This window comes from Mirounga leonina, unplaced genomic scaffold (genome assembly GCF_011800145.1).
Source record: "Mirounga leonina isolate KUSES-001 unplaced genomic scaffold, KU_Mleo_1.0 Mir_177, whole genome shotgun sequence".
NCBI lineage: Eukaryota > Metazoa > Chordata > Mammalia > Carnivora > Phocidae > Mirounga > Mirounga leonina.
In genome coordinates, this window is record NW_023270459.1 from 5447274 (window position 1) to 5454991 (window position 7718).

Consider the following 7718-nt stretch of genomic DNA (forward strand, 5'->3'; position numbering starts at 1 on the left):
GGGGCTCGATCCCAGGACCCTGGGATCATGACCTGAGCCGAAGGCAGACGCTTAACGACTGAGCCACCCAGGCGCCCCTATGGCTGCTTTTTTGCTACAATGGTACAGTTGAGTAGTTACAGTAGAGATCTTAGGGCCTGCAAAGCCTAAAGTATTTATTTATTCTCTGTTCCTTTAAAGAAAAGGTTTGCTGACATTCAGTCTAGAAGAGGGAGTAGGCAGGCTCTCATGGGCTTGCCTCTTCGGCTCTAGACTTGGGAGATAGAGCTTGAGGAGGGTCAGAGTGGAGCTCCCTAAAGTGTGGGGCCCCAAACCTGAATCTGACCATAAGGGAACATCAGACAAATCCAAACGGATAGGCATTCTGCCAAAACAAGCCCTGTACTCTTCAAACTTCCCATGCTGTGGGAGACAAAAAAGGGCTAAGGAGCTCTTCCCAACTAAAGAAGAATAAAGAGACAAGACAACCAAAAGCAATGTGACAACTAAAAGATTGGATCTAAGACCAGGAAAAAATACGCTATAAAGTACAATATTGGGATAATTGGTGAAATTTTCATAGGTCTGTCAATTAGGTAATAGTGTTATATTAATGTTAATTCCCACTCTGAGAATTATACTGAGATTATGCAAGTAGGTGTCTTGTTTTTAGGAAATTCACAATAAAATATTTAAGAGTAAAGGGATAAGACAGCTCTAACTTACTCTCAAATAATAATAATAATAACACTAAATGTAGAGAGAAAATAAAAATAAAATACAGCAAATATGGCAAAATATTAACAGTGAATCTGTGAAATCTTTCTAGGTCTTTTTTTTTTAAAGATTTTATTTACTTGACAGAGAGAGAGAGAGAGCGCGCAAGCACAAGCAAGGGGGAGTGGCAGAGGGAGAGGGAGAAGCAGGCCCCCTACCAAGCAAGGAGCCCAACGTGGGGCTCGATCCCAGGACCCTGGGATCACGACCCAAGCTAAAGACAGACACTTGACCGACTGAGCCACCCAGGCGCCCCCATTAAAGTCTTATTTATTTAAGTAATCTCTACTCCTGATGTGGGGCTCGAACTCATGACCTAGAGATCGAGAGTTGTATGCTCTTCTGATGGGGACAGCCAGGCACCCCTTTAGGAGTTCTTTATGTTCTTTTTGCAACTTTTCTCTAAGTTCAAAATTATTTCATAATAAAAAGTGAAAAAATATAATGAGGGGAAAAGGCCTTCCCTCTCTCATCTTCACTCACTGAACCCCTTTCCCCCACCATTATATTCACTATAATTCAACAAATTATAACAAATTACAAATGAAAAGGAAATGAGTGTAGTTATGGAAAGGAGAAGAAAAAAACTCCTTTTGGCGGCAGATGTAATTACCCATGCAAGGCCCATCAGGGGCGTTCTTAGGCTTGTTCAGGCTCACAGACCGCGGGCCACATTCAGCCAGTAGAAGGATAGAGGGCAAGAACCACAGCAGTCAGCAGGGCAGCTCCGGGGGCTCTTTGCAGCGAGTGTGCTTTGCCACAGTATACTCTGTGGGTGCAAGGAGGCAAGATCCACATCTGGCCTTTACGAGAGCTGCTCTGATTTAAATGCCCATGCCTCACGGGAGGTAAGCTCACAATTCTAGAGGTATGGCTTCCAGGGTCTCTGCAAGAGACGTGCCCAATTACAAGAGTTCTACACTCAGGAAACCCCAAACAGTGGTTTTCCCATCAGGTAATTATCTTTCAGTCCAGATCATTTACCAATGATCTTTTTACTGTTAGCAATGTTGCCTAGCAACGTAGTTGACATATACTCTCAGGGAAATAAACCTAGGATTAGATTCTCATGCAGAAACGTTTTGTTAAACCTTTGCCAGTAGTCTACCCCCCATGACTTGTTGAACAAATTTTTTTTTCTTTTTTTTCTTTTTCTTTCTTTCTTTTTTTTTTTAAAGATTTTTTTATTTACTTATTTGAGAGAGAGAGAATGAGAGTTAGAGAGCACGAGAGGGAAGAGGGTCAGAGGGAGAAGCAGACTCCCTGCCGAGCAGGGAGCCCGATGCGGGACTCGATCCTGGGACTCCAGGATCATGACCTGAGCCGAAGGCAGTCGCTTAACCAACTGAGCCACCCAGGTGCCCCCAATTTTTTTTTAAAGTAGGCTTCATGCTCGGCGTGGAGCCCAACATGGGGCTTGAACTCACAACCCTGAGAGCAAGACCTGAGCTGAGCTAAGAGTCAGACGCTCAACTGACTGAGTCACCCAGGCGCCCCTGTTGAAAACTTTTAACAAAGAAAAGGACAAGTTAGCACGTCTTTCGATCACCAGAATTTATATTACCAGTAGAATAAGGAGGTCCCCTCCATACCCTATGCAACTGGAATGGTCTTTGGCCATCTGTCTTTATAGTTCCTACAATACCCTTTTTGTTCTGGGAATCCTAGGAATTTTACATCAAATGATATTACATGATTTTTTTTTTTTTTTGTCAGAGAGAGAGAGCAAGCAGGAGCAGGAGGAGGGGAAGAGGGAGAAGCAGGGAGCCTATGCGGGGCTGGATCCCAGGACTCTAGGATCATGACCTAAGCCGAAGGCAGAGGCTTAACCCACTGAGCCACCCAGGAGCCCCATACAGGATCGTTTTTAACAAACCGAATATACTACAGTGAAATTTAAGCTTTTTAGAAAAGTAATCCCCCCACCCCCCATATGCTGTGTAAATCAAGGGTTTTATCCATCCTGAAAGTACATCTTTGGCCTTTAAAATAACCAATTACTGCTTTAAAAATCTTGCGTCTGGCGTCTTAGAAAATGTTTGCATTCCCATCAACTTTCACTAGATGGCAGCAGAGGACACCGGTCAGGCTCCGGTGTTGTACTAAATCCACCGAAGCACACGCTTTTGTTAGACCCCTGTGTTGGCCCGGGGTTTCCGTTTCCACGTCCAGAGAGCTTTCTTTAACCTTTTACTGGTGGCCCCAAACCTTGTTGTCACTGTAGCCCTGCTTGCACCTGCTGGCCACCACACGGCCATGTGTCCGCCTTTGCCCTTGGCTCGCTTGGGTGCTCTCAAACATTCCCCCACGTAGATTAAAGCTTGAATGGGGTTGGCAGTCCCACCACAAGTATGGGGTCTTCGAGTTCATTCTCTTGTCTGTGCAGCCCCCCTCCGCCACCCGGTTAGACATCCATGTAGCCCAGCTGGGATTCTGGCCAGGTCCCTTCCATGGACCATGAGCAAGCAGTTTCTCCTCCCAGGATGAATTTGTTTTTTCTCCAACCTGCATCTGTCCCCGTGCCTCCAAGTTTTCTGTATCAGGGAATGGGTAAAAGCACTCTTCCACCCAGACGTTCAATGCCTCATGTTAGCATTTCCTTCTGCCCTACTGCTGCCATCACTCTGCAATGCCATGGGAAGGTCTTCTTAGATTCAACCTCATATGCACACTCATAAGGCTACTGGAAGCCACACACGACACTGGCCTATTCAGAAGACGTAGGACAGGAGCCACACAGGCCAGCAAGTCACTGTCAGCTAATCCCCGCAGCGGGAATCTTTGGAGCAGTTCACTCAGCCGATGGCTCAGGTGCAAGAAGACAAGATCTCCACAGGGCAGGTGCACAAGTTGCCCTGATTTCATGCGCCCCCCTCTCCAGCAAACAAGGATCTCTGGAAACAACTGCAAAGGCATGGCTTCCGGGGTCCCCACAAGGGACTTGCAGGTTAGAAAAGGAACCCAAGGCTACGGTGACTCCCAGTCCAGAGAAGAGTTACAAACCAGGGGTCATTTTTATCATAAGCCATGTTGCCTAGTAACGTAGTTGACGTATACCATCTTTATCTGTTTCCAGGAAAACATAGAAAAAAATTTTTTTTCTATTTTTTTATTATGAAAACATAGGAAATTAACCAAAAGTCAGACTCTCATACAACGGAGAAAAAGGTTTAATACTTTACCTACACCTAGAAGTTAAAAGAGTCATATGAAAAACTATAGTACTTTGTTCAATGAAAATGAATAAAGACGTTCAGCAAAGTGGCCAGATATATTTTTTAAAAAGTCTTTTAATGTACCAGCAATGATTACATAATGTAATAGGATAAATATTTTTCATAATAGCAACAGAAACCATAATTACTTAAGAGACATAATATACATAATAATATACCAAAAAATATTCAAGCCCTACATGAAGAATACCTTAAAACTTGACTGAAATTCCTGAAAAAATGAACCAGGTTGATTGGATGAAAAGAGTCAATATTGTAGAGATATAAATGCTCTCCAATTAAACTACAAATGTGGCATAATTCCAATAAAAATCCCAATAGAATTTTTCTAAGGAATTTGAAAAATTGATCCAAAATTCACCAGGAAGCATACATGTGCAAGAAATTTTTGAAAGAAGAAGAGTTGGACTTATTTTGTAGACATCAAACCTACTAGAAATTATAGTGATTAAGAGTACAACTTTGGCCCAGAAATAGCCATCCATATCAATAGAATTGAATAATTACGTTCAGAAACAGATACTTTAGTTTTTTTTATATTGATTTAACTTATGTAAAACACATAAATCTTATGTGTAGAGCACAGTATATTTTTACGTGTGTATATTTCTGCTTTGCCACTGCACAGATAAAGATATAGATCATTTCTAGTACCCCAAGAGGTTTGCTTGTCCTCTGTCCCAGTTGTTAACAATGCCCCCATCAAAAATAACCATGGGGCAGTTTTGCCTCTTTATGAACTTTATGTGAGTAGAACCATACAGGTGTAACCTTTCGTGGCTGGCTAGTTTTGGTCAGCATTACATTTGTGATATTCATCCATGTGCTTGCGTGCAGATATAGTTTGTTCTTTTTCATTATTGCAGTACTCCATTCCATACAAGAGTATTTCATTACATGAATATAACAAAATACAGTCACTCATTGTATTGTTGATGGAATTGGGGTTGTTTCTAGTTTTTGGTCATTACAAATAAAACTTCTATGAACACTCATCTACATGTATTTCCGTAGACATAAGCACTCATTTGTATCAGGCATATACTCAGAAATGGAACTGCTAGGTCATAGGATAAATATGTATGTTTACTTTTTTTTTTTTTTTAAGTAGGCTCCATGCTGAGAGGGGAGCCCAATGCAGGGCTTGAACTCACGACCCTGAGATCTGAGCTGAGATCAAGAGTCAGACACTTAACCAAACGAGCCACCCAGGTGCCCCATGTATGTTTAGCTTTAGTAAATGCTGCCAATTTTCCAAACTGGTTGCACCATGGTGGGGGTTGAGAGTATTGGTTTATAGTGGAAAATCAATTGTGGTTTTAATTTGCATTTCCTTGATGACTAATGATGTTGAATGCCTTTTCATCTGCTTATTGGCCATTGGGACATTCTCTTTTGTGAAGGTCAGTGCAAGTCTTCTGTCCCTCCCCTTCCTTAAAATTAATCCAGATACTTTCTTATTAATTTATAGGAGTCCTTGTCAGATATATGTTTTGCAAACATCTCCTGCTGGTCTGTCACTTACTTTTTCACTTCTTTTTTTTTTTTTTTAAGATTTTATTTACTTATTTATTTATTAGAGAGAGAGAGAGACAGAGGGAGAGGGAGAGATATCTTTTTTTTAAAGATTTTATTTATTTATTTGAGAGAGAGAGAGAATGAGAGAGAGAGAGCATGAGGGGGGGAGGGTCAGAGGGAGAAGCAGACTCCCCGCTGAGCAGGGAGCCTGATGTGGGACTCGATCCCGGGACTCCAGGATCATGACCTGAGCCAAAGGCAGTCGCTTAACCAACTGAGCCACCCAGGCGCCCGAGGGAGAGAAATCTTGAAGCAGACTCCATGCTGAGCCCAGAGCCTGACATGGGGGTCGATCCCATGACCATGAGATCATGACCTGAGCTGAAACCAAGAGTCGGATGTTTAACCAACTCAGCCACACAAGTGCCCCTTTTTCACTTTCTTAATGGTGTCTTTTGATGAGTAGAAGTTTCATTAACTTAATTAATATATAAGTTAAGCTTACTTAATTTATACATTAAATTGAATTAATGTATTAATCTTCTATGATTACTGCTATTTGTGTCCCATTAAGGAAATCTTTGGCTGCCCTTACCCATTAACATGATCTCTTATGTTTTCTTTAATACTATTATTGTCTTACCTTTCACATGCTTCTCAAATTAATTTTTGTGTCTGGTGTGAGGTAGGGGTCAAGGTTCGTGCTTTCTCATATAAATATTCAATTGACCCAGCCATATTTATTGAAAAGACAATCCATTCCCCATTAAATCGTACTGGAGAGTCTAGCTAGTGCAATAAGGTAAGAAAAAGAAGTAAAAGTCATCTCGATTAGAAAGGAAGAAGAAAATGGTCTTTATTCATTGATTGTATGATTGTCTGTATAGAAAATCTTCTGGCATGTATAAAAAGCTACTCAAACTAATAAGCGAGTAAGTTTTTGTAAGTTTTCAGGATACAAGATCAGCATACAAGAATCATTTGTATTTCTATATATTAGCAATAAACTATTAAAAATGTAAAAATAATACCATTTATAATTCCATTAAAAGTATGAAAACTTAGAGATAAATCTGACAAAAGATGTGCAAGGCCTGTGCACTGAAAACTACAAACATTTCTGAGAGAAATTACAGAATACCTGTGTAAATGGAGATGTATACCATATTCATAGATTGGAAGACTGAATATTTTTAAGGTCTGATGTAGATTGATCTACAGATCCTTTGCAATTCCAATCAAAATCCCAGCCGGCTTTTGTTGTTGTTGTTGTTGAAATCGACAAACTGACTCTAAAATTCATTTAGAAATGCAAAGGATATAACTAAGACCACTTTGAGAAAAAAGAACAAAGTGGGAAGATTTAAATTATCTGATTTCAAGACTTATTATAAAGCTATGGTAATTAAGACCATGTGGTATCAATGTCATGATAGATAAATCAATGAACAGAATAGATTCCATAAATAAACCCACCTTTATATAATCAATTGATTTTTAGCTAATTGGCAAAGGCAATTCAGTGGAGAAAGGATAATTTTTTCAACAACTGGTTGAAAAAATTGGATAGCTATATGCAAAAAAATTAACTTCAACCCATCTCTTGCACTATATATAAAAATTAATGTAGCATAGATCATGATCATAAGTTTAAAATTTAGAACTATGAAACTTGTAGAGAAAAAACAGACAAAATCTTTGGGACCTTGGGTTAGCAAAGATCTCTTAGATTTGACACAAAAACACAAATAAAAATGTGTTAAACTTTATCAAAATTAAGAATGTCTGTTTTGAAACATGCTTTCAAGAGAATGAAAGTACCAGCCATAGACTGGAAGAAAACATTCACAAATCACATACCTGAAAAGACATACCTACATTACGTAAAGAACTTGCAACACTGATTAGTAATAGAATGAGGAACCCAATTTTTAAAAATGGGCAAAAGACTTGAATTGCCTCTTGGATGGCAAATAAGCTTATGAACGGATGTTGAATTTCATTAGTCATTTAGATAAATGCAAATTAAACCTACAAGGAGATATCACTACACATCTTTTGGAATGTCTAACAAGTTTTGGTGAGAATATGGAGAATCTAGAACTCTCATTCACTGTTGGTGGGAATGTAAAATGGAACAACCACTTTGAAAAACAATTTGGGGGCGCCTGGGTGGCTCAGTTGGTTAAGCGACTGCCTTCGGCTCAG

The 7718-nt window shown here is 40.0% G+C and overlaps 1 pseudogene; it reads left to right on the forward strand.

Moving 5' to 3' along the window:
- Positions 1-7718, forward strand: part of LOC118022783 — a 39918-nt pseudogene that overhangs the window by 1727 nt on the left and 30473 nt on the right.